Source organism: Balaenoptera physalus (assembly GCF_965194825.1).
Source record: "Balaenoptera physalus genome assembly, chromosome: 12".
Lineage (NCBI taxonomy): Eukaryota > Metazoa > Chordata > Mammalia > Artiodactyla > Balaenopteridae > Balaenoptera > Balaenoptera physalus.
Window position 1 is genome coordinate 40,119,457 of NC_138897.1, and position 25,684 is coordinate 40,145,140.

At 34.9% G+C, this 25,684-nt stretch overlaps 2 long non-coding RNA genes across 2 annotated transcripts in view; both read right to left on the bottom strand.

Moving 5' to 3' along the window:
* The window catches only part of LOC309639254, a 195,262-nt gene that overhangs the window by 130,210 nt on the left and 39,368 nt on the right, over nt 1-25,684 (bottom strand). The window lies entirely within an intron of this gene.
* On the bottom strand, nt 1,653-23,717 carry LOC309639243. The gene is made up of 2 exons (XR_014251549.1): nt 23,152-23,717; nt 1,653-23,106 (listed from the first exon to the last, which is right to left on the bottom strand). It is a non-coding gene; the product is annotated as an uncharacterized lncRNA (long non-coding RNA).

The following is a 25,684-nucleotide window of genomic DNA, read 5'->3' on the forward strand; positions in this document are numbered from 1 at the left end:
TTGCTGTCTCCTTGACTTCAGCTTCCATATACAATCAAGCACAAAATTTTATTGGTTTTTACCTTATTCTTCCACTCCCTTCCATCTCCTGCATCTACTCTGATCCAGGCTCTTGTCATTTCTCACTAGGCCTCTGCTATGGATTCCTAAATGGTCCTCCCCATTTACTCTTCTCCTCTTTTTCTTGCTTTAAATATTCTGTGGTTTCCATTGACCTTCCTTTATAAAAGAATAAGACCTGGGGTGGTGGAGGGCTCTGTCTGTTGCCTACTTTATTAACCTTTTGTGGAGACCCTTCTTTCATGTGTGTTCTATTTATACCAATCTCCTCTCAGTCAGTACTTTGTAAATGGCAGGCTGGTCTCGCTTCAGGGCCTTCACAGGTATTAGTCTTTTCTCTTGAAGTGCTTTTTTTCTTTCTTGTCAAACTCCATTTCATATATAATTTCTACTAAACCTTAGTAAGAAGCTTCAAGGAAGCACTCCCTGACTCCCCAGACTTCTTCAGGTCCAGATTACATATTCTCATGACACTTTGTACTTATAGCAATTCTTTAATCTATCGTTGAATGTCTATCTTGCTTTCCTTGTTCATGACTGTAGCACCTTAAGTTTGACAACACTAAGTTCCAAACTAAATACTTCTGTGTAAATTAATAAATAGCTAGGAAAGCACTTATGTATTTGAGGAGTTATTTAAGTGGTATAATTTGATGGATGCCAAATAATTCTCTGTCTTCAAATATGTCACCTGCTGTTGTCTGAAAGTTTATCAATCTTCACTGTTTTTCATGAACCACTGCCCTGTTCAGACTCCTCTTTTAAAAGGCTATTCCTTCTGGTAAAGCTAATTCCTAAGTGTAATGAGATTATCAAATTGCTTTCATTCCTAAGGGACAGACTGTCAGATGACATAGATAACATTACAGGAAATTTTCCAGGTTAAGCTCTTACAAAATTGGGGTGGTGAGGTAAAAGTAAAACTATACTGCCTAGTTCTTACCCAGAGTATATATTTAGCAAATGCATCAGTTAGTTTTATTGTGATGGCTTCACTCACAGCCTAGAATAGTCAACACAATTTGATTGAATTGACTGACGATGGTGTCTCTCTAGGCTTAAACAATGAGGATGTTTGTTCAGAGTGAGTTAATCTCTTTGGGGCAAATGCTCTTAGAGAGCCTAGAATTGTTTCCTTCGAGTTATTCTTGGAATTGGGTCAGATATTTAGCATCTATGACCCCAACAATTTGGCTTATAACTTGGAAAAGTCCATCTTGCTGGCTGACATTCTTCTGAATGATCAGTGACTGTTTCATGGCATACAAATTGCAAGACAAATACCAAGCTTATTATACTTAGCTTATTATGACTTTTAAATTTTTATTTATTTATTTTTATAAGCAGATATTGGGACAAAGGACTTCTGAAAATGTTTATAATGCCTCCAAAGGAAGGCGTCTTCCTTTTTTTTTTTTTTCTGGGAGCTCCAGAATCTTGTTACAAGGGAGAATGATTTTTAAGAAATGTGTATTTATTAACAACTAACATTAATTGAGTATAGAATATGTGTTTAGTGCTACAAATAGCTCTTTATATTGTATTATTGTATTTAATCCTCAACTCTACAAGCAAGCTGCTGTTATTACCTCTTTTTTTTTTTTTTTTGAGGAAAATAATGATTTATTTCACCGAATTTATTTCAAAGAATGGAAAAATGATAGTAATCATTATTTGTAAAAGAGAAGGAATCTGTATAATTACTCTTGAAAAAGTACATTTTGCTAAGAATAAAATCCAGAATTATTTGTATTTTTATAGTGTATTCTTCATTATACCAAGGATTTCATAATACATATCCCAAGTTACTGTATATCTGAAGACAAAATTTAAATGATTGAGCAAGAGTAATGTCTGGAGGTGAATGAGATTAAGCGGTTAGTAAAGTGGAATTTTAACATCCTTGGGGTCAGCCATGTTGTCATTTAGACCACTCTCCACTGCAGTCCTCACTTCTGTGTTTTTCACACTATACTGGGGAGGAATGGAATGCTTATAACATTTCATGCTCTGAGCAAGGCTTTTAAAGTCATAAGCTCCAAGTACTTTGTTAGCTTCTTGACATACTTGTATCCAATGCAAAAAAAATTTTTGGGATTAAAAAATCCCAAGGATTTTTAATTAATCCCAAGGATTAATTAATTTAATCCCAAGGATTAAAAAATCCCAAGGGATATTCTTGCTGGATTATATAACAATACACATCGATGTGACTCATGTTTAGACTTCAGATCCAAACAGAACAAAGTTGGTTTTGCCACAGATAATATCCATCATATAAACTTTGTACAACTTTGTATTGGCAACCTGATTTTAAGTGATCTTTGGAAAGGTGTAGGAGTACTTTGTAAGACCTCTTATGTGTCCAAAGTAGAAGGCTGGAGTAATGCAAAAATAGTTTTGGTTCATTGAGCCCCCTCTGGAAAGTTATAAAATGCTGTAAGCAACGACAGATATATTATGTGGGGGCATTCTATTACCTCTATTTTATCGATGAAGAAATTGTATCCCAGAAAGGTTAAATAACTTGTCAAAAGTCAACTTGCCAAGTCAGGATTGAAAGCCCCCAGAGTGATCTTCTCCCTAGGTGCCAACAAAAGTTCCAAGAGGCTTGGTATGCAGCCAGTCTCAGATGATTCTAATGTGACTGACTTCCAGAATCATGCTTGCTGTGAAAGAAATTATTGAAGAAAAAAATAGTCAACACTGCTACAGATATGAGTCATGTGCATGAACTGAGGAAAAAGAAGCAAAGTGGTGCAAAAACTTGAAGTTAAACATTTGCTACATCTCTTCCAAATGTAGCCATTTGCTCCAGAGCATGGATGATGTGGCCTGGTTCTGGGGTTGGGCTCAATGCAGAGGAAATGAAAACCTATTTTTTGCTTTTTAAGAAACAATGTTTAAAGGATTAGAAAATAAATTTAATTTTCTATAATGTGAGGACGCATATTTAAGGTTCAGAATTTAAACCAGGGACTAACCCCTTGCCTCTGTAGCATGATCTCAGGAATCTTGAAATGCCAACATGAATCTCTCACCCTTCCCAATGCCATGTGCCTGAAAACTTGCTCTCCACACTTTATTCCTTTAGTTTTATGCTCTAGTCCCTGTGACAATGCAACTTCTTCTTCAGAAGCTTCTCATTTAAAACAAGTGATTCTAAACCAGCACATCTGAAAAATATGTCACACTCCCATCAGCAACTGTGGTTCATTATGGCAGCAATTGTCAGATGTTCCCACAACTTCTGAGTGCAGAAGATATCAAATTTCAGGGTGAGGAGTTGGTGGGGAGAAAATAGGAAACCACACTGTCAAGACAGGAGCTAAATATGCATTTAAGTGAGGGAAAGAGGCCAGTAGTGGGCACCTGGAGCAGAAGGGTAAAGAAGAGGGTAGAAACAATAACAACAAACTATTCGGGTTTCACAATTTACCAAAGATGAGTCTGTTAAATACAGTGATAGGACAATAGTTTACAGGTTTACTTAGCAGCATCTGGTGTCATCTAATAGATCTCAAGGCCACTTGAACTATGATACCAAGATTCTCAGCAATGCCTTTATTATGGGAGCAGGCTGATAGGTGAGAAAAAAGATGGACTTTGGAGGAAAACTTAGATTCTAATCTCTGCATCATCATAGTTTGGCTCAGTAATCCTGAGTATATTAATTAAACTCTCTGAGAATGTTTCTACTATAACACGGTACAGATGGGTAACAATATTTACATGAGTGACCTGCTCAATCTATTCTTAGCAGTCTTTCAGCTAGGACTTGAAATGTTTTCATTTATGTAGCTTAAGTTGGACTCAGAAATATTGCTATCCTACTTTTGAATTTCTTTTCATGGTCCATTATGACCTACTCATCCCCCTTTACAATCTAATTATTAAGGCTTGGGGCTTGGAGTCAGACAGGTATGAGGATTAATTCCAGCTTCACCACCAACCAGCTGTTATTTCACCCAAGGATGAGGTGTGGGGGTGGTGAGGAGCAGCACAGTTGGCATCAATTAGGAGAAAGTGAGTGATCTTCGGCTCAATGGAAAAAATAACTTTCTCTTATACTATGAGTCATTTACCAATGGAAGAGGCCACTTCACTGAAGTAAAATCATGTAATTTTATTGCCAGAGGCTATTCTGAAATCATGTTAGCTCCTTTTCTCAATTGACTTGTGAGATGACTGAAGCCAAGTTGTGCTTAGTGCCTTTCACAGAATCACAGAGGAGGGATATAGAATCAGGAAACCTGGCTTGAGTCTGTACTCACTGTTCTCTAGCTATGAAATCTTATTTCCACTCTTCTGATTTCAGCAGTCTTGAGAGAAGCTGAAGGTGTTAAGAGCCTGCTTCCCTTCGTCAAAAATGTGGCTCGGAAAGCTTGGAGATGCAAGCAGAGCAGGGGAATGATGCTTTTACATCATAATCATATTAGCTTTGTTGGTTCAGCTGTAATTAAAGCAAAGAAATATGTAAGTAGGAATAATATTAATGTCTTGTACACACCACTTTTCAAGTAACTAACTCCTCAATTATTGTGAGAATCAAGCTTTGACCTCCTCTGTCAGAAACCAGGTGAATAATAACTTTGATATTTATCAGAGAGGAGAGTAAGAAAATTATAAGATGTGTAAATAGATTTAGGCCTTAAAAATTTCCATGCCATGCTCTAGGAAGGGGAGAAGGGATGCAAGGAGAGGGTAGTGATAGAAGAAAGAGGGTTGCAGAGGGTGGAGACAAAGAGGTGAGGGTTGGGCATGGAGGATCGAACATCGAGGCCAAACTCAGAGGCCTGAGGGGTCACCCGCTGGCCCCTCCAGAGACTTAGGCAGTAAAGTCACTCTCTTTTTTAATGTTACAGACAAATTAAGTAACTAGAGGAGGAACATCATCATTCCATCCGTCACTCTACCTTGTGTGGCTTTGAACCTGACAAATATATGGACATAAAAGTTCTGAAATCTTCCTTGGAGCAAACTTCACTAGTATCTGTGAAGGAAATAGAGACAGCCCCTCCTGTTTGGTTAACTAGGGCATCAGATTCAGTGTGGACAGTGAGACATGCCAGAGGCAGTAGCCAGAGAAGTTGTAGAGTCAAGATGTTTTATTTCTTATTCCAGACTTCCAGTCCACAGCCTTGATGGAGAGCAACCATGAGGGGCAAAATGTGGCCATCTCATGAGTAGCAGTTGAGAAAGTCACTAAACTTAGTAGCTTAATTTTCCTATTTATGAAAATAGTACCATGGCTGCAGGTCTGTTTTGGTTGTTGTTTTAGGCTCACATTAGATAATGTTCAGTATTGTGATGATAAATTTGGCCCATCTAGTAGAGCTGTTCACACTGGAAGCAGTCAAAAGATGGGCTATCTGGCTCTCAGGCATATGAGGATTGTGATTCTTGCATTGAGTGGGACATGGCAATCATATGTGTGAAGATGCTCTGAAAACAAAAAACACCACACATTTAAAGACATCTTTTTTTAAGAATGAGAGAAGAAGGAAAGAAGCTTGCTATAAGAACAAAAACCTAAGATTTGTAATTTGAGGGTCTATCTTTCAGTTTCAGTTTTCTCATTGTTATTTGGATAATTTTGGACAAGTCTTCCTAAATCTCAAATGATGGTAACACTTACACCCAATTAAGAAATAAAAAAGCTGGTGGGCTTAAAAATATTTTGTTAACTATAAAGTGATACACTACTGTTATTTAGAGCAAGGAAGGACACTTATAAAGCATCTAGTAACTTACTATGTTATTACTGTAAAAAGTTTATCCACAGGATGTACAGAGATAGATGAATACAGTGTAGCTCATCATTTATCTCAGTCTAGACAGACTCAGCCAGTACAGGCAAAATATTAGATTCATGTCTTATAATATGAAGACATAATGGGTCAGGGAGAGAGTTTTATTTACTGCTTTCCTTCCTGTAAATGTGGGGCTCAGACCTACCCGAACACTTGCTCTAACAACTGTGACCCCCAAAATTTGCTATGCTAAGATCTAGGAGAAGAGATTCAGATATACTTTGGCTTGGGTATGAACAGAGGGAGGAAAGCTGTTATAGTGAGGTGCCATTTCAGATACTTCAGATTTCCAAGACAACTCAGTGATCCTTCGCTCTGTATTCAGTGCACGGCTCTCTGTGGTGCTGGCTGTATCAGCTGCTCTTAGCCATGAATCAGAGCATCTTGGAGAGAATCTACTAAGTGCCTACTGGGTCTGTAGCATGGAAAACATGTCTGCAAAGTTAATAGAGAGCTTCTGTTTCTGTGGGCTGAGAGATTTTAATCACTGCTATTGTCAGTGAATGGTGATGACTGGGGCCATGGTGTATCCTTGTCTGGAAAAAAAGAGCAGGAACTTAAAAAAAGACAACCAAAAAAAAGAAAAAAAAAAGAAAAAAAACCCAACTAACCCAAGTAGGTGCCAGGTCCAGTTGTGAGCTGTGACAGGTGTGTAAACTGACTGGAGTTGGACAAGTTTCCTCTGAGGGAGGGTGTCCCTCCTGCAGGGCCATGCAGCTCACCATAGCTCCACTGCTTAGAAACAGGAGGTTAATTAGCCCAGCGCTTAATGAGAGCATCTGGAGGAACTGCTGAGAAAATACTAAAAAATAAACGAGATGGAGAGACAATGAAGAAAAGGCAGAGGGCTGCGATGTGTTCTGAAATGGCTAGTGAGAGAAATAACATGGCTGAGACAAACTGAGAATTACTGTGCAGCTGAGGTCTGACCCCAGCACCACAGGAGGGGCGCTCTGTTAATAAACCAGCAGCACAGAGACGGGGGAACTTGTGAAGCTGGGCAGCTCTGGATGGTGAATCGAGAGTGAGAGTGTGTGCGTAGGGGGTAGTGTGGAAGGGGGAGAGCTCTGTTTTCATTTTGAGGACTTGAGAATCATAAGACTTCTAAGGCAAAGAGACAATTATCTTCTATTCCTCAGATTATTTTTATTGACTTTCTATCAAGCTTGGTACTTAGTAATTGAAACTAAATATTTGTGGAATAAATGAGTGAATAGAAAATGAAATGAGTTTTGTTAAGTCAATGCCATGATTTCATGGCAGTGATTTTCAAACCACTCTCTGAATAGTCCAAAAGTTCCATGGAAGTATGTCAGAAAACTCCATGAAACTGTTGGCCAAATTGCTTGGATGAGTGTATGGCTCTTTGGAGAAGTGTTTCAAAGACCAGACTCAAAAGGGTTTGATTTAGAATTAAGGTCTAACTGAGCCAAACTTCAGCGCAGCCGTCAGAGCCCAAGGCCATTGGGAGAGCAAGTAGCTTAGTTAAGGAGTAAGTCAAGAACTTCTGATTTATGTTCCAGTGCTCTTTCCAATTCATCAGGCTTGAGGCTGCATAAATATTAGAAAAATGAGTCCAAAATACACTAGATATTCATAAAAAATTGTTAGTGCCTTGGAAATATGTCAAGACTCAGGAAGGCAAAGTGAGAATTTAGCCAAACTTTCAGGCAAATGAGTGTCCAGAAATGGGGACTTAGACAAAACCCAAAGGAGTAAGGATAGAAAATACAGTATAGTGTGAGACAAGTGGTTCATGGGCCTGTTTCATTGAACTGATATTTAAAAGGAGTCACAATAGGCAAAGAACCACCACAGTCACCACAAGCGATGACAAAATTTAAGAGTGAGAAATCAGAAAGAAGGTAAAACATGTAAGCAAGCCCACTTCATGCAGGGAAACTAGGCAAGGGAGTAGGAAGCAGGCTGTTACCACTTTCTCTGAATGTGGAACTTCTTTAGGTTCTACAGAAACAAACTAAAGAGTTCGCTTGTTGTCCTTAAATCCCTTAATGTGCTTTCAAACCAGTGATGTTCTCTGTCCTTTGGTGTCAGTTACATCTTCTCTGATTGCTTTTCAGTTTATAGAAATTTTCAGACATTTCTTTTAAACTGATGATTCTACTCACATTATATTTGTTGTCAGTTTTTACATTTTGTGTTTGTTTTTTATTGCCTTTTTTAAAACAACATTTTAAATTTTTGCGGGGTGTTGAAGAGAGGAGATGAGCAAAAGATGAGCATGAGTATTGATCCACAACCTTCAACTAGAAGACCTTTCTTACAAAAGCAAACATTTTTAATTTTAATGAAGTTCAGTTTATGAATGTTTTATCTTATGGCTCACACTTTTGGTGTTGTCTTAAGGAGCTTTTAATATGATATCACGCTTAAAGCCTTTGCCTGAATATCCGTAAGATATGTTAAGTGGTATATGAGTAATATAAAGTTCTATAAGCGTTCAGGGGAGGGAGATATCACTTAGAAGTAGGTAGTTTTGCAATGTTGCTTAACAGTTTTCCAATAAGCTGCTGCTAACTCCTGAATTTTCTAAGTACTGAGATATATTGTTAATCTATTAAGATTTGGTTTGAGTACATTAAATTTAAGAAATGTATCTCTCTGTGGCCAGTGAGCTCTAAACAAAGTCACTTAGTGATAAAAAGATCCAGGAATGTTCTTAAGCTCTCAGACTCTGCCCAGCACATCCCCCCTTGCCAACCATATATTCTTTTATTCCACAGGAGTTTCTTCAACGTTTCAATGGACCCTTTAGGTTTCATACATTCTCTTCTTTGATTTATGAGGAATAAATGATCTGCTTATTTTACTTATTGCTGTGATCTTTTTTGCTACACTGAGATCTTATATTCTGTTTATTTTGAACATACTTTTGAGGGACTGATGGCATGTCTGAATAAAGAAATATATTGTTTATTAGTAAATGCCCTATCATAGCACTATGAGTACTTTGAGGTCTCGGTGTTTGCATTGTCAGAATTTAGCACATAGTAGGTACTCAATAAATCTTTCATGAAAGAACGAATAAGTGATTGAACTTCTGACACAAATTGGAAGAGAGCTGAACAAAACTTTTAATCCTATACCTCTATTTATCTATTCATATCGATATACATATGAGCAGTAAAACCAAGGTTGCTATGGAAAATTCTGACGTTCAAAGAAACGTTTTGTTTCCCTAATGCTGCAGAGAAAAAAATCTAGTTTCTCTAGTTGTAAAATGAAGGGCATTTTTTCTTTCAGCTATTAAAAAATATCAGCTTTATTATGAATGCTACTTTGCTTAGCTATTTCTAAGGCAAAGAAGAAATCTAGGTGTAGTGAAGGAAAAGAAGCCCCAGCATCATTGCCTCAGTGCCCATCATTGATTGCAGTGGTCTGCAATCAAGCCCTGGTCCTTGTCTTGCACTGGTCACTGTTTGTACTCATGCTGGGGGAACACAGAGCCCCAGCCCCTTCTTTTACTTCCAGCTTCCCAACAGTGTTCATAACTAGCATATGCTCTGGCTGAATGACTTGGCTTCATTCACAACTAAATCAGTACTAAAACAGTCTTGATGATAGATAGCAGCTTATCAATAATTGAAAAGAAAGGCTCAGAGATGTCCCATTATCTGAATAATTAATGCTCCACTTGGGCTTTGTAATTCCTTAATAAAACTGACTGATTGATTTGCTTAATTAATTCCTTCTTTGACAGGCTTATTTCTTTCTTTGGAGACAGGGATGGGCAAAAGAAAAAAAAAGATAATTTAAGCTAAAAGGAAAGATTTAAAATCTTCATAAACTTTAACCTGCTTAAACATTAGGAAAACAAATTCTCCAGCAAACCTCCCCCAATCTCTGCTCTGCCATAAAAGACCCCCAGACTCCTGTCAATAGACACCAAGTGTCACTTGGGTGTGTTTGGGGAGGCAGCTGATGAAACATTATGCTACATTGTAAGGGCCTCAACCGCATCTGTAGTAATAAACTAAGCTCAGCCTTAAACACCTTTGAATAAATGGATCTGAATGAATGTTTACAGCGGACTTCCATTTAAAGCAACGAGCTCTGAGCAAGGCAGTGGCAACTACCTCAGTGCTGAATGAGCTGATGGCTTTGCCTGCACGAAGCATCCCTCTGACTTTATGTGCACCTGACAGCTTCTGTCACTGGAATTTGGTCCCATACCAAGTCTGCTGCCATCCTTCCTATGATGACTGGGGTTGATCAAAGAAGGATTGAATCACTACAGAAAATTAAATTAAAAATGGAAATAAACGGGTCATATAGGGTAAGTGTTGGATGGTGGGGATTGAGAAAAAGAAAACTGAATTAAGAAAATGAATGTGAAGTAGTACTTGGCAGAGGGAAGAGAATTAATGCCACTTCTCTTAATTCTGGAACCCACATACAATTTGCAGCTAGAAAAATAATACAATCATTCTTAGAAAATATTATAAAATGATAAAAATATTGAAGATAAATTATTCAATTGGAAGAAGAAGAAAACAAGCCTTTACTAGCATTCATTTCAATGATTTTATCAAGTTAAGTATCTGGGATACACAATAGTAGGTATTAGTGTTGGGTGCCATTTCATGCATCTGCAGTACCATGACATTGATCCCTGTGGTTTTCTCAAGAACTTTGTTTTAGTAACCCTGGGCTACTATAACAAGATGTCACAGACTGGGTGGTTTAAACAACAGGCATTATTTCTCACAGTTCTGGAAGTCCAAGATCAAGGTGCTGACCTGTTCAGTTCCTGGTGAAGGACCTCTTTTTGCTTTGTAGATGTTTGCCTTCTTATAGATGCTGTATGCTCATATTTCAACTGGGAGGAGAGAGTAGGGGGTGGGGAGAGAAGAGATAGAGACAGAGAGGGTAAGCTCTTTGGTTTCTTTTTATAAGGGCATTAATCCCATCATAAGGACCTCATGACATCATCTAAACTTAATCACATCTCAAAGACCCTCTCCTCCCACTTCCTGATACCATCACATTGGGGTTAACGCTTCAACATTTGAATTTCAGGAGGATGCAAACATTCAGTCCATAACAAAATTAGCTTAGGAGAATTGTTGGTAAAAGTGAGTTGGGTTTTGTGTATGGAAGCCCATTTCTGCTGGGGGTTTCTGTTCAAGGACTCTGGGTAATGGCAGTGTCTGTGGAGGAGTAAGGACAGGTTTCTTTCCCTCAAATTTTCATGAAAAAAGTACACACATAATAAAATGAAATATATTTCCTGGTAAGGCAACACACAATTTCACAGTATGGGTAGTTTAGCTAACTGGCTGGAGGAGGTTGAAATGACCAGGACTGATCCTAAGGGGACTTGAAACAGACATCTCATAATCTTGACTTTTGTCCTAGTGAAAGCTAAAAGTGTACCTTGGTTTTCTCATTTTTACTAAACTAACTACATGTCTCATACACAGGAGGTACATACATCATAAAAGAATGAACAAACAAATGGTTGAGAATACTGGAATAAACATTCTGATCACAGTTCCAGGATCTGTCACATGCCATCTCAGTAAATCTTCATAGCAGTCCTGGAAGAGAAATAGCATGAGTCACATTTTACAGGTCAGAAATCTGAGACCAAAAGGTATCAGTGCAGAGAAGTAAAAGCCAAAACTGGAGTCAGGTTTAATTCATCTTTTTTTACCCCATTTATTTATTATAGTCACTTCGGTTTGCACCAATTCTTTACACATTTACTCAGATTCTCTCTGTCCTTCTAGGCCTCTCTCTTCCATGAAGACTTCCCTGATGGCATCAGTTTATATCAAGCTCTCCTCTTTGAATTGCTTTTGCCCTTGTCATCTCCAGTTTAGCACTAGTTTTCTTCCTTTTTTATAAGTTTCATTTTTATCTTTTCGTCTAGTCTATAAACATCTTTACCATTATAATTTCTCTACAAATAACACGATATTTAGTACATTCTTGGTTACATAGATACCTCAATATATTTTAGACAATCAATTGATTAAACAATTTTAGATCTTTCTTTTGAAAAAGTTAAAATTAAAATGTATTATACTTATCACAATACGGTTGAGTAGGCTTTTTATTGAATGTTCACTAAATGATTGCTTCTACATGAAATATGCAGTGAATTAATTGTACAGGGAATAATAACACCAGACAAAAATTTAAAATAATCCAAAATTTAGTACAGGATTAAATGTCTAATAAATTAAAATGATGAGTTTCTGAAAAGCTGTTCATAGGTTCAGGTGACTGTAAAAACGTTGATGTGTAGTCTTCTCAGATGCGTTTCCACCAAATAAGAATATGAGTCAGTCTCCCAAAGCTTTAAAACTAGGCATACACTTTTTAGTAGTGACATTCTATCATGCATAATTTTCCAGAACACACCAGTTCCATCAATATTGAAAACACAAGAAGGAAGCTCCTTCCTTAGTGACACTGCAGTTTTCATAGGAGACTCATTAGGTCATTAAGTGAAGAAGCCACATTCACATTCTCACTGAACTACTCACCTTGAGTCAAAGAACATTAAGTTAATTAAAATCCAATATTTATTTGTTCATTCACTCAAAAATATTTATTGAACTTCTATTCTACATCAGGCAAGCTTTTAGGAATAAAATATGTTGGATGGAGGAAGTAAAAATTTCAGATTAGCTAGTGGGAGGGAGACACAGAGAGAGAGAGGGGGATGGAGAGAGAGAATGCCATGAAGATTTTTTCTTTTAATTGAACAAGTCAAATCAGTTTTAACTGCATTACAGTAGTTAGTTTCAACAGTTAAATGGGGTTCATGAGACTCTGTGACCTAGATTGGATCCTAATATTCAGTAGTAACATTTAGGGCATGCTTTGGCTTTCCTGGGCAACATTGTCATTAAAACATTATTGTGGAGATGAACTTTCCTGGCAAAGGGAATTTCAGATACCCTGATGTGGAAGAGTGCTTGGCAAGTTCCAGAAAGAATGAGGAGGCCAATGTGGTTAGATTGATGGGGCAAAGGGGAGAGCAGAGGAGATGAAGGGAGAGGGTAACAGAAAGCCAGTTCATACAGGAACTTGTAAATCATAGTACAAAGAGGAAGTCATAGTACAGTTTCACTCTGAGTGATATGAGTAGCCATTGGAGAGATTGTATGCCTCCTGTACCACATATGGACGCCCCAGCTTCAATAGCCACTCTGGACCATCCCTTGAGCCTATGAGAATACTCATTGGTAGCACTATTTGACCTTGGAAGACTGCACATAGCAAGGAGCCTGTAGAGAGCTTGGAAACAATTTTCAATTACAAGATCCAGGAAAACTCTACCAAGAATTTTCTTCTGAAAACATGCACGGTTTAGAAATTTACAATTTTATAGAAGTTTTTGTTGTAGATGCAAATGGAAGGTATTAGGAGTTAAATTAGGTAAGGTAGTATATAATTTATTCTGGATTCAATAAATTTTAACTCCAGAAAAAGACTGAGAAAACTACAACTATGTTCAAAGAAAAGCATCATTTGAAGTGCAGTTTTGTTGGAGTTCACAGAGCACAGACTTTACAGAAAACAGACCACACCTCAGTCTACTCACTCACAAAACGTTATGACTTTGGTTCAGAGTTGAGGGCTCTGAACATCACTATCCTCAACAGCAATGTTGTTGGGTGCCCAACTTATAAGGCTGCTGGGAGGAAAAATAATAATATATATATATATATAAAAATAATATTATATTTAAATTTATTTATATTATATTATAATTATATATTCTATATTTATCATATGTAATATATCATATATAATTTATATATAATATATAAATTATATATAGTATGCATTATATATAATGTATATTATAATAATATATAATATGTAATATATATTGTATAATATATATATTCACATATTAATAAGGGGTGCATTTTGTATCAAGTGTCATTTGTGTGAGGCATAAATATATATGTATATATTTACATATATATTTACATATTTATAAATATGCAAATTTTACATATTAAAAAATATATATTCTTACATATACTTATATAAATTACATATAATATCATATATTATATAATTCATATAATATATAACATATTATAATATATATTATATATTAACATATAATTTATATATTATAATATGTAATATATAAAATATAATTTATTGTATAATATGTATTATATATTTATATTATATAATTATATATAATGCATATTAATATATTATATATTACATATTAATATATTATATATTACATATGTCATATATAATATTTTATATTATAATACATATATCATATACATTATATAATGCGTTATATATATTTTATGTAATGTGTATTATATATTATATATAATTATATGTATTATTAATATAATACGAATTATATATGCTGTATATTATATAATAAAATAATAATATACATTTATTACTATAATATATAATAATATATAATATAATAAATTAACATATATTAATAATTTATATATATTATATAATAATATAATTTATTATGAAAATAATATATATACTATATTACAATAATATATTACAGTAATATGTACATTACATATATAATATATATTTTGAGACACAAAAAATACATTTATTCTATTATATATAATAGAATATATAATATATTATATATTATATATTACATATATTATATATAATATGTAATATGTTATATGGTATAATACAATACATATTAAATATTAATATAATATACTATAGTATGACAACAATATATATTATATATAATCTATATATTATACATAATATTATATAATATACTTTATATTATTATACATCATACATAATATTATATATTATATATTTTTATTACATTGTATCATGGATATTATATTATATTTTTTATTATAGTATCTTGTAGTAAGTTATATATACAATATATAATAAGTATTGTATAATATAATATATTACATATCATAATAATATGTAATATATAAATATGTAATATCTATGATATAATATGGATATATAATATTATATAATATCATATATTATATATAATATATAATAATATTATATATCTTATGTTTTAATATATTATATCTTTTTTTTTGTTTAATACAGCAGGTTCTTATTAGTCATCCATTTTACACTCATCAGTGTATACATGTCAATCCCAGTCTCCCAGTTCATCACACCACCACCCGCACTCCCGGCTGCTTTCTGCCCTTGGTGTCCATATGTTTGTTCTCTACATCTGTATATATATCTCATATTTATATATATAAATATATATATTTATATACATAAATATATATATATATATATCTCATGCAAATAACACTTGATACAAAATGCACTTCTTGATGAATGATGGATATTAATATTGTAACAAATACTTAGATGTTAGTGAATTTAAGTTTGGGGAAATAAGAATGTCCACCAAGAATTAAATTGCAAAATCCATACATTGTGGACTAAATCAGAGAGATCAAGTCTTCCTGAAAGAGACAGATTCTTTCTTAAGCTTACAGCAGTTGCCTGTGACCTGAAAGATTACAGAAATTGCAAGGAATAAGGATAAGGTTGAAAATCATGAACAATTTGATGTATATTGGCAATGACTTTCAACACATTGTTGGAGGGGAGAGCACTTTATTTTTTATTTTTTAACATCTTTATTGTAGTATAATTGCCTTACAATGGTGTGTTAGTTTCTGCTTTATAACAAAGTGAATCAGCTATACATATACATATATCCTCATATCTCCTCCTTCTTGTGTCTCCCTCCCCACCTCCCTATCCCACCCCTGCAGGTGGTCACAGAGCACTGAGCTGATCTCCCTGTGCTGTGCAGCTGCTTCCCACTAGCTATCTATTTTACATTTGTTAGTGTATATATGTCCATGCCACTCTCTCACTTCATCCCAGCTTACCCTTTCCCCTCCCCGTGTCCTCAAGTCCATTCTCTATGTCTGCATCTTTATTTCTGTCCTGCCCCTAGGTTCTTCAGAATGTTTTTTTTTTTTTTTTTTAGATTCCATATATATGTGTTAGCATACAGTATTTGTTTTTCTCTTTCTGACTTACTTCACTCTGTATGACAGACTCTAGGTCCATCCACCTCACTACTCAATTTTGTTTCTTTTTAGGGCTGAGCAATATTCCATTGTATATATGTGCCAAATCTTTATCCATTCATCTGTCGATGGACACTTAGGTTGCTTCCATGTGCTGGCTATTGTAAATAGAGCTGCAATGAACATTGTGGTACATGACTCGTTTTGAACTTATGGTTTTCTCAGGGTATATGCCCAGTAGTGGGATTGCTGGTTCGTATGGTAGTTCTATTTTTAGTTTTTTTAAGGAACCTCCATCTTGTTCTCCATAGTGGCTGCACCAATTTACATTCCCACCAACAGTGCAAGAGGGTTCCCTTTTCTCCATAACCTCTGTGGCATTTATTGTTTGTAGATTTTTTTGTTGATGGCCATTCTGACTGGTGTGAGGTGATACCTCATTGTAGTTTTGTTTTGCATTTCTCTAATGATTAATGATGTTGAGCATCCTTTCATATGTTTGTTGGCAATCTGTATATCTTCTTTGGAAAAATGTCTATTTAGGTCTTCTGCCCATTTTTGGATTGGGTTGTTTGTTTTTGTGATATTGAGCTGCATGAGATGCTTGTAAATTTTGGAGGTTAATCCTTTGTCAGTTGCTTCATTGGCAAATATTTTCTCCATTCTGAGGGCTGTCTTTTAGTCTTATTTATGGTTTCCTTTGCTGTGCAAAACTTTGAAGTTTCATTAGGTCCCATTTGTTTATTTTTGTTTTTATTTCCATTTCTCTCGGAGGTGGGTCAAAAAGGATCTTGCTGTGATTTATGTCATAGAGTGTTCTGCCTATGTTTTCCTCTAAGAGTTTTATAGTGTCTGGCCTTATATTTAGATAGTAAGCTTTTGTGTGTTCTGATCTCTTTGGCAAAACCATCCTGTGACGATGAATGCCAAAGAAGATACCCAATAGATTTCATGTGTGTTGGTGGTATTGAAAAGACCATTCCAATCTCAGAATATTAATTCCATTAACTATTTTTTTTCTGAATCTAATATTCATGAATTCTGATTATTATTTGGTTTTCCACATATACCTGCCCCTGAGAAGAAAAGAGTTTTTCTTATAAACTTTGCATATTTCATTTCCTATGAGTGGAATTTATTCTCCTAATAGAAAGATACTGTTTCCACTAAATGAATAAACTGACATCCTGTGTTTATTCTTCAGTCTCACAAGTTTGGTTAAAGTGAATATGTTTGAGAAAAATGGATACAGGCACAGTGTTCTAACAAAGGCAGATTTCTGAGGCTATAAGTATAAGAACCACCTGAATCACTGTAAGAAAATTTATCAAGAAAATGAATGCCACTCTGTGAGGTATTTTGGAGGAGGACACTTCTTTCATTTTCCTAGAGGTCACATACACACTTCCTTGATACAGTCTAGGACCATCTTGCTTGAATTACTGTAAATATTAATTCTATACACCTGTGTTGCGTCTTTACCACGTAGCTAGCATTTTGGTAGTCAATGAGAATAGAATACATCCTAGATATGGTGTCTGTCTACAAAGGCTTCAAAGTCTACTAGACTACTTGTCAACAAGGACATTCTGGAGACAGATGGCTATTGTAGAGAACTATACATAGTCAAAACTTAAAAAAAAAATAAAAAACAATTTTGAGGCACAAAATTTTATGTCGTAGTCTCTGGAAGGCTCAACTTCCCATAAGCTGTTCAAGCTTAAATAGTCCAAATGTAAGCAGTGGGCTTTTTCCTTCTCTTGCTTCCCTCAGGATTTGACCTACTATATGTCTTAAATGTGTGGAATGATCATGATTTCAAATGTCTTAAAATTTTTGGGTCAATACTGATTTCAAGTAATCAGTGTCCTTATTCCAAAAAACTATAGAGTTCCCTAGAAATTACTGCCACACTTCAACAGTCAAATTGTGTCAAACTCCTAGGTAAAATAAAAACAAAATTTAGAGGAAATCTGATTGGGTGCCTAAAATAACAAAGTCACCTTATTCATAGCGTCTACCATAATGTCAGTTACAAAATAGATGTTCAAATAATAGCAGTGTCTGGGTTGATTTTCAGTATATCATAATACCTCAAGATAGATTCATTAAACACGTGGAAGAGTATAGGACTTTCATTGTTTTGTCACATGATGGCCAATTTCATTCTGTGTCTCATAGGAGAGGTTACACTGCCATCATTGGGCATGATCACCACCAATGTCTAACATCTCATCTGCATTGATGAGGAAAAGCCAGGAAGTACATTTCCCAGAATCCCCTTTTCTGTTATAGTTCAGATTTAGAAAGTGGAAAGAAACAGAGAAGTCATGGAAAACAAATGGGGTGGCTTCACAGGCTCATCTATGCACTCTCACTCTGATGCAGTAGACTGGGACAGTGGTTGGCTAGTTCTGTAAACTTGAGAATTAAATGAGTTTCTCAGCCAACCACCCACTTCAGTATTTCAGGCTGAAGTCATCAATGACTTACGTCAACCTTGTGACTGCAGCCATTCTGACACTCTTCTTGCTCTTCTTACATGTGTGTAAGCCCTAATTCCCATATTACATTTTTATTCCTGTAATTCTTAGAGAGGATTTGATTCCATGGCTAAACCCAGATTAATTTACAGGGAATTACCCATATGAAGGACTCTAAAGCCTTTTCAGTTACTCAAGTAAAAGCAGTGTAAGGATTCAATTCCATCCTGACAGTCAGGTGTGCTCCAACCAAGCAACTTCCTCTGATGAAATCTCCCTTTGGAAATCATAGGAAGGACTAATACTCAAACATCCCTCAAAGAGGCCTTTCACTAAAGAGACTCAGACCTAAGCAAACCTAAAGAAAGCTCAGCGAGATACCTGCTTCATAAATAACTTATAATGCTCCAAATATCATTTTTTCAGCATTTCCAGAAGAACTAAATTGCATAGGGCAGAACTTTTTCCAGAATTAAAAATTAACTTAGATGTCAAAATAAAACCCTAGAACTTAATTTATCATAAAAGCTATATTCTCAAATAGAATCTAATGGACCAAAACAGATAAAGCAATTAAATGGGAAATGCTATGAATTAATCTTATTTAAAGAGGCAGTCTAGATGGAATTCATAATTTTAAAGATACAATAACCAGGGGAAAAAAAGCCTTCCCAGCTCAGCTAGTGGTATCATTATTTAAAATAATAAAGCATCATAAGTACCTAATTTATTCATTTTCTGCAGGTGCTATTTGTTAATTTTGACATTCCCTTCTCAGTTTTGATTGCTGGTGACTTTCCTCTCTTTGGGGACATTTTCCTTTTTTTTCTGTTACTTGTTAATTTTAGTGGTAATAGTGTATGTGTTATGTAAAGTAGAAGAGTATTGAAGCCCTGAAAAAAGTTCAAACTTAAACCCAGTGCTTCTAGGATATTCCATCAAATAATTTCTCTGTGCCTGAGTGATGAGAAACTCCCATCAAGTGATGAGAACTTCCCATCAAGTGATAAGAACCTCATGTAATAATACAGTGGTGCAAGCAATCTTTAAAAGATTCTATAACATCTTAATTATCACTGTTACTGTTATTAATAGAGTGACTCTTTTACCATCTTCCTTTTTATAAGAATTGTATATAATTAAGGTGTATACACCTTAAGGTGTATTAAGGTGATGTTTTGATATATGTATACATTGTGAAATGATCATCACACTCAAGCTAATTAACATATTCATCACCTCACATAGTTATTTCTTTTTTTTTTTTTTTATGATGAGACACAAAATCAACCCTCAGCAAATTTCAAGTATGCAAAACAGTACTGTTAACTGTATTTCTAGAGATTTAATGTCCAGCCGAGTGACTATGTTTTGAAGCTTGGTGTTAGATTTTCTTTATTATTGCTTTTTGGGCCATGCTGTCTGGTGGTTACCAGCATGGTCTTGGAGGCAGACTGCCCAGGTTCTCATCCTGATTCTATCATTTCCTAGCTCTGAGATCTTGTACAAATTTATTCTGTCTGTGACTTGGTTTCTCCACCTATATATACTGGGGATATTAACAGTATTTGCCTTGTAGAGATTTTTGTGCTGCTTAAAAAGATTTCACAGGGGAAGTGCTTAGACTATTAGCTGGTACATAGTGAACAATCAGTAAAGGTAAGCTATTATGTTATTATTATTTTGTATAATTTTTCTTTGATTTAATTCTAAATATGTGTGCTATAATTACAAAGAATTATTCATAACTTTTATAATTTCCTTCATACTTACATATATAAAAACAGACTAATAAAATAAACAAGAAAAACTCAAAGCATTGTCTTAGCAGTTCTTAACCTTAAAACTTACATGCAAAATATAGTAAACTCTAAAGTTTATGACATCTAACATATATAGTGTGACTAAAAACAAATCAACAGTGAGACAAAGTGCACTGCCGCTCCCCATCCACACAGTGGAAGCCTGACATTCCCTCCTCTCCTTACTTTACACCACAGGAAAAGTGCGCTTCATGAGGACACAACTTTTATTCATTGTTAGCTTTTCCTCTCTCTTTTTTTCTATAGTCTCTGTCCCTCCAGAATATTTTGCATGTTGTCACCACTCTTCAAAGTCTCCACAGGCAGCCTGCACCTGCGATTGACTACATCTGCATTACTGCTCCTCTATTCAGCATCAATGCACTTATTCCTATTAGCTGACATTCTTCTGAGCCCCTCTAGTCATATCTGCCACAGGCCCCACTGTGCTGTGGATCTTTCTATCCTTGGACTTTCTGCCCTTCTCCACACTTATCCAATCCTATTCACCTTTCAAGATGACACCGAAGTACCTAACAAAGCCTCCTCTGTGCCTTGACTCTCTCAGAGGTTTCTGTTGTGAACCTCGTAGCAATTATAAAGGGCAAACCTCTGGTTCATATTACTTTAACTCCCCAATATGTTTTAAGAAACTTTGGAGTAGATTCTATGAATCATTTACCTAATAACACAACTTGCCAACTGATATTTTGGTATATTGTTGTTTAATTTAGTAGGGATATTTTTTTTTTTAATTGAACTTTCCCCCTCTCCTGCTTTTCCATGGCTTCCCTCATGTTATGTATCTATGGCTGATGATAATGCAGTCTCCTCCCACAACAACACTTTTTATTTATTGACATTAGCTCTTACATGTTTTTACTATCAACATATATTTTCTTAATAGTTACTCCTAGGAGTCATATTAAGTTAATGGAATTTCAAAATTAATATTATGGATAAATAGCAGTATAACTAAAGTCAAATTTGTTTATATAACAAGTTTGGCTTTATAATCAGTTTTACTTCTGGTATAAGATTTAGAATAGTATTTAACAATGGAGAATAAAATAAGTACATTGATTATAAGAGAGCATTGACTCCATTTTTTTTCCCCAGAAAATGGATAGACGTCTAGAAGATTTGATAAAGGATAAATAACTATTAAACAGTCATTAAAGAGACAGACATCTCTGAGGTAACAAAGCCCAAAACATAATTACTTTAGCTCCTGGTCATAAGGAAAAAATAGTGGAACTGCCTAGACTGATGAATGTTATCTGAGAATGAATGATGGATGCATATCTGAGAAACAAAAAAATAGGTAACATAAAATTGTTGGTCAGATTGTCAGGCAGTGTTATCTTGCCTGAGTAGAACTTTTTCATCATCCCAAGCAGAAACTCTAAATCCCCATTCCCTCATCCTTCCAACCCCTAGTAACCTTTATTCTGCTTTCTGTCTATGTTGAGTGCTTATTCTAGTTAGCTCATATCAGTGAAATCATAAAATATTTGTCCTTTGTGTCTGGTTTATTTCACTTATTATATTCTCAAAATTCAATCATTTTGTAGCATGGATCAGAATTTCATTCATTAGTTAATTTCTTTGCTATTTATCAATAAATGCCTACCATGTATCTCTTTTTTTTTTTTTTTTTGTAGGTAATTCAAAAGAAGTATGTTATTTGTGCATTGGTAGAACTCATAGTCTCTGAAAGCAAAGTTGAACAGCATAATATGACAACATATAATTAGGTGTTGGAATCATATGGTACTAACTATAAGTGCTGCAGGAATTATGATGAAGGAAGACAAATAAAGATGTGAGGAATGCTTCAAAACAGAGGTAAGATTTGAGTAGGACTTTGAAAGATGGGAGGAATTTATTTAAGTGAAGGAGGAAAAGATTAGCATTCTAGTAGTGATGAAAACCATGAACAAAGACGTAGAAATGGTGATATGTGAAGGAGGTGCTTGCAGAATGTAGACAGTAAGTTTAACAGAACTGAAATAGATATACTAGGACGCTGCAGGAAATATATAACAGGAAGTCAGTTTATGAAGGTCCTTGATTATTTAAAATGATATACGAACAAATAGGACATTTTGGCTGGTGGGACATTGGGGCAAGACACATTTCCAGTTTGTCTAAAGTAATGCTGTTCAGAAGAGCAGACACTTGTCTACTTTGTTCCTTGTAGGTTGGGTCAATAAAACCAATTGCCATATACCTGGAAGTGAAGATTATCTGATGAGAATAATGGATGTGGTATTTATAGCACTATGCTTTTTTTTTTTTTTTTTTTGAATAGAGGGAACTGGCCTAAGAGTAAAAGTGGGAGCTCTTCATTCCAAGAAGCTGATAGTCCAAGTTATGAACATAAAACTCTGTTTCTTTCTCATCCATTCACTTAAGAATGAACACTGCCGCTAAGCAGTAAATGAAATCTTATTACAAGATCCAAAAGCAAATGAAAATGTATGTAATAATGCTCTGCTTTTACTCTTCATGAAAGAACAATTACTTTAGACAGAGATTTAGAGAAAAATCACTTTTCTAGAATTTCAGAAATGTATTTTATTCAATAAAGAAGGGAATAGAGAAATCTGGTACTGAGGGGGGTGGGGGGAGTGCTAATCATCATGTAACTCTAAGATATGGGCTGCTTTGTTTTCTCCCTAAAGTCTTTTCTTTTTTTTTTTTTTTTTTTTTTGGACAATAATAATGCAATCTGAGAACTGCTAGAATAAAACTCAGTTAGAGAAAAACTTGTTCCTGGGAGAAGAAGGAGCACAATGAAGACTTTCCTACCCATGGCTGTGCCCTCCTTCTCTCATACCTCACATTGGTGGAAGGTAAACTGACAATGAGACCACACATCCATCAACCCTTCACCTTGAACCTGAGAGATGGATTCTCTCAGAATCCTTGAACCTGAGAGATGAACCTGAGAGATGGATTCTGATAGTAGTGAGTATCCAGACATAGAAATAAGAAACCCCTGCTCTTTCCAAACACCAGGCCTCATTTAAGGACTCTTAGAAGTAACACTCGAGATACGGAAGAGAAAACTTAAAAGTATATGTAGCACATGTTGATACTAGATTCCCAAGCTCCCCTGCCCTCAATTTCATGTCTAAATACACAGCATTGCATATATATTTATGTATAACATGAAAATAAATTATCTTTTTTAATTAACAATTGATTATACTATGCTGTTATTGTAATTTTTCCCACTTAAAATACATTGTGAAAAACAAATTTAAATAAAGCAAAACAACAACAACAATAACACATGTATTATGGGAAGATTTTCAGTCAGAAATTTGTAGATCTCTCTGATTATTTTAACAACTACCTTATTTTTGTTGTGTGGTTTATACCATGACATATCTGTCTCTCTTTTATGCTCTGAAAGACACTGCAACTGATATTCTTTTGCTTATTTGTGTGAATTTTTGTATCAAATAAATATTAGAAAGTACTGCTGGGTAAAAAGATACATTTTCATATTTTGATGGACACCATTGTTCTCCAGATAGATTTTATCCATCTACCCTCTAGGTAAGAACGTATAACAGAGATTATTTCCCACACGTTCACCAAACTAGGTAGGTATTAAATAAAAATTGCCAATCTGGCTTTAAAAGGATTCCTCTTGTTTTACTTTGATTTTAACTATCTTTCTCTTTACTTTTCCCTAAACTGCAGTGATACTGGCCTTCACACAGTAGTCAAACCTGCTGTGCCCATTTCTACCCCAGGGCCTTTAAATTTGCTAAGCCCTTGGCCTAAAATGAGCTTCCCGAAATTTTACATGACTGATTCCTACATATTTCTCTTTAAAAAGTATTTGGCATCGCCTTATTTAAATTCTCCACCATTCCTACCCTGAGGAACACTCTCCACCCTTTTAGTTTTTCTTTATTTTCTTAGAAATCCCTGAAATTATCTTATTTGTCAGTTTGTCTTTTCCCATTAGAATATGTACTCCTGGAACAGGTTCTAGACTTAACTTTATATTTTCCATATATAATAATCTTCCTCAATATCATTTATTGAATAATCCATCATTTCTTCTCTTATTTGAAATGCTAACTTTTTCATCTACTTAATTTTCTGGAATTCCTGAGGCTGTTTCTTAATTTACTCCTCTTTCCCACTGTTCAGATACGTATTCTGCAACAGAACCACATTTTTCAAGTTGTTGCACTTTTTAATATCTTTTGATATCTAATGGGGAAAGTCTTCCTTAATAATTTTTCTTTTACAAAATATTTCTGGCAAATCTCATGCATCTATATTTTTAAATAAATTTTAATAATCATTATCAATAAGACAAATTGATAATAGAGGAAAATACAGGTTAGAGTGCATATTTATTTTTCAAAATATAAAAATAGCTACAAGTAGAATTTTAAATTATTTTCATACTTCCCAAGTTATGGCAGGGAGTCAGGAATAGTAGGTAAAATATAGCTCAATAGCAAAAGATAGAAAATCAAGAACATCTCAAGGAGGTATAATAAGCAAAAAGCATAACAGTAAAAGAATGATGTAAACTAAACATAATCGTTTAGCTAATATTAATAAGAAATTTATCTGATTTATTAGATTATTACGTTTAAATTAAATAAATCTTGGAGAATCATCCTGTGTGGCAAAGAAGATTATCCTTATAAAATAAAGGTAATTTTTTTTTTTTTTAAAGGGAACGCTATTTATTTATTTATTTATTTTGGCTGTGTTGGGTCTTTGTTTCTGTGCGAGGGCTTTCTTTAGTTGTGGTGAGCGGGGGCCACTCTTCAACACGGTGCATGGGCCTCTCACTGTCGCGGCCTCTCTTGTTGTGGAGCACAAGCTCCAGATGCGCAGGCTCAGTAGCTGTGGCTCACAGGCCTAGTTGCTCCGCAGCATGTGGGACACCAGGGCTCAAACCCGTGTCCCCTGCATTGGCAGGCAGATTCTCAACCACTGCGCCACCAGGGAAGCCCCAAAGGGTAAAATTTATCATGGGATTATCTTTCTACCATAAAATAAAGTAACTAAGGCAAAAAGTGGGAAATTTTATACAACTCTCTTGGTCTTTTACAGATTAAGGAGATAAAATTATAAACTGATTAACAGGCATTTTTCAAACTCTCTATTTGTGGGTAGGAGATAAAAAGCAAGAATTGTCTGGATCTTATTCCGAGATCCCACACAAAACACAATTCAAAATAATTGAAGTTCAAACAGAAAACATGAAAATTTAGAAAATATTTCTCTAAATAAACCTTCAATCAAACTATGGACTCAGGGTTGTGAGGAAAAAGAAAATAATGAGACTCAAAATAAAAAGATTAAAACCTAAGAAGGCCAAAAAAGTGGAATTGATGTGTTAGTTTATCTTTGATAAACAAATAACTGAGAAGTAAAACCCTAAAATAAGCAGTAAAAAAAATAAGAACATAAATATTAAAATTAGTAAAAGAAAT